Source organism: Anguilla rostrata, chromosome 18 (genome assembly GCF_018555375.3).
Source record: "Anguilla rostrata isolate EN2019 chromosome 18, ASM1855537v3, whole genome shotgun sequence".
Lineage (NCBI taxonomy): Eukaryota > Metazoa > Chordata > Actinopteri > Anguilliformes > Anguillidae > Anguilla > Anguilla rostrata.
Window position 1 is genome coordinate 6,279,216 of NC_057950.1, and position 2,851 is coordinate 6,282,066.

A 2,851-nucleotide genomic window follows, 5' to 3' on the forward strand; every position below is an offset into this window, starting at 1 on the left:
CTTGTCGGGCGTTCTCATTACCCTTTCTCTTCGGTGCGGTCCCTGTAATTACAGTACAGGCCCCCGAGCTGCCTCTGTCACAGCAGCCATCCCAATTCTGACCGCCCCCCCCCCCCCCCCCGGGCGGGGTCTAAAAACCGTCGTGGTGAAACGGCGTTTGGAAACCACGCAGCAAGCTTGTCAAAAGAAAGAAACGTGCACATGCACACCACACGCACCACGGACACAGACAGCCTGGTCTTAGACGGCGATGGCACTTTTTCTTCCTCGTTGCTCTGGTTCGATCTTGGTGCGCTTCCAGATGAGGTGTTACGGTGGTCTCGATACCCACCAAATTACAGCTTTTTTCATGTCTTAATCGCGCTCAAACGTTTTAAAAACTCTCCTTTCTGGCCATTAACGAGTTCAATTCGCTCAGCCTACAGAGAACTGATAGAAGGGCCTCTCTCTCTCTCTCCCTCTCTCTATCACTCGTTTTTTAACTGGTACAGTTCCCTCCTCATGGGGAGACGTGTCCTGATTCCATGAAGAATGAGCAGTGATTAAACAGAAGGGCCATCCCCAGAGTCCAGGGGAGTGGAGTGGAGGGGAGGGGGGGGGGGCTCCCTATTCCCCGTAAATACAGAGCAGGACTGTGCTGAGTGTGGCCTAGCAGGGAGAAGGAATGAGAGTTAAGGTCGGCTATAGCAACGTGAAATTAGCTGTGGCAACATGTATGGGAAACGGAACCTAAACTTGGGCAAACGAACATTAGCCTAGCTGCGGTTTCGCTGACAGAAGAGGGACGACTCGCCCTGGGAGGCAGATCGCCTTGAACTGCTGTAGTTCAGCCTGACCCTTGACCCCTGACCCCCGACCTTTCGCCACACCGAAGCCGAACCCGCGTGCTACAGACCAGAGATACCAGCCAGAACGTTCTGAGAAGCCCCCCCGTCCTCACACCGCTACCAACCGATACGAAGCACAACAAAAATAATTTTCGTGTTTGCTTATGCAGTAAAAAATGGCACAATTTAGCATCCATATAAATATAAATCCAGATTCATATAAATGCAATGATTCATTCATTCATATTGAAACAGAGGAGACAAGGCTGTCTGAATGCAGGTCCTCCTGGATTATGGGGACCTGCACTGGCACTCAATAATAACGCCTCCATTAAAGCTACGAGACGGAGAACAAGGAACGAGGGAATAAACAGACTATTTTAACACAAATAACAGATGCACTGTGGATTTAGCACAACAGGCTTTTAATCCAGTCAGTAAGGAAACCTGGCATTCAAGACACTAACTTTAAGGAGACTGTTCATCATTTATTTATAAACAACAGAATTTGTAAATACTTCATGAATGCAGTATATATATATATATATTAGTATATATATAGTATATATATATAATGCATTTATACATTCACGAAGTATTTACAAATTCTGTTGTTTATAAATAAATGAACAGTCACCTTAAAGTTAATGTCTTGACATATATAATATATAATGATATATATATACTATATATATGTAATTATATGATGTATATGTCATTATTGATTATTAATATGGTGCAGCACTATATATTATATTTATTGATTGTGATCCACTGTAGATTATAAATCAGATTGTCTATAGCCTACCTGTACATACAGTGTAGTTTTTAGAGGATCACATTCAGTAGTTAAGTGTGCTTTGCATCTCACAACAATCTGAGGTTAGTCTACATGCAAGATTATTGTGATGTTGCAGCAATGAGAAAAGTATGATAAAACTACCAAAACGTTATAACAACGTAGGCCGGGCTCAAGGATATCCAGAACAACCAAAAGGTCAATGTTGTAAGGTAGAGAGGTAGGCTACTGGGTAGTCAAACCGTAAAGAACAGATATTAGCTCCTCGCTCACTTCAGAGATGAGACTGGCTAATCCATCGTATTCAAAGTTCAAATCCTTGGGAACAAGATGTCAACAATAAAATGAGAAAATGCTGCTTAAACAAAGCTGTTCAGAACAGACACATTTTCTGTGCAGTTTCAACAATAATGGGTTCAAGGGCTGCTAGACCATAATACTGTAGCCTTTGCGATAATCGTCGGGTTGGCCGGGGGAATTATCAAAGCTAGCTGCGTTAAAAATGCTGTTTATTAAGCCGGTGACAAAAACAATAGTTTATCATGAATTAACAACATTTTTTTTTCTGAAAACACAACCGTTAACTACTTTGGCCAGGGGTCTCTTGCAAAAGAGATTTTTACCTCAGTGTTGCTCACCTGGAAAGGTAAAGGAAAATAATGACAGCAATATTTTCCAGGAAAAGCTATTTATTATTATTAATTAATAATAATAGTTATTAGTAGTAGTATAATAGTTATTATTATCATGATCAATATTATTATTAATATTATAATTTATTATTATTACAATTGGGTCTGCGGTAAATATACGTGTCTCTGCAAAAAACACGTGAGATAAAAACTTCCGTTCAATTGCAACAAGCAAGGAACACGAGTCGTATGCTCTAGCTAGCATAAAAGCAAAACAAACGGCTAAATTTTGTAGCCTACTTTTCATACATAGGCGACATAATATTAAACTGAAATAACCTACAATGATGGTTAAGTCAAAGAAGAATTGACGAAACATGACCGTGCCTACGACAACACAAGTAATGGCTAACAAAACGCGATACCGTGTTTCACATGTTCATTACAAGGCAAAAAGGGTCAAAGGTAAAACCACTTCAAATGTTGAATCAATAAAAAATATAGCTCTCATGAAGACGGAACTCAGATTCCGGGCATTCTTCAAAGAAACGCGGCGCCGTGCTACCTCCAACCTCCCGCGACAGCTCCGGTCC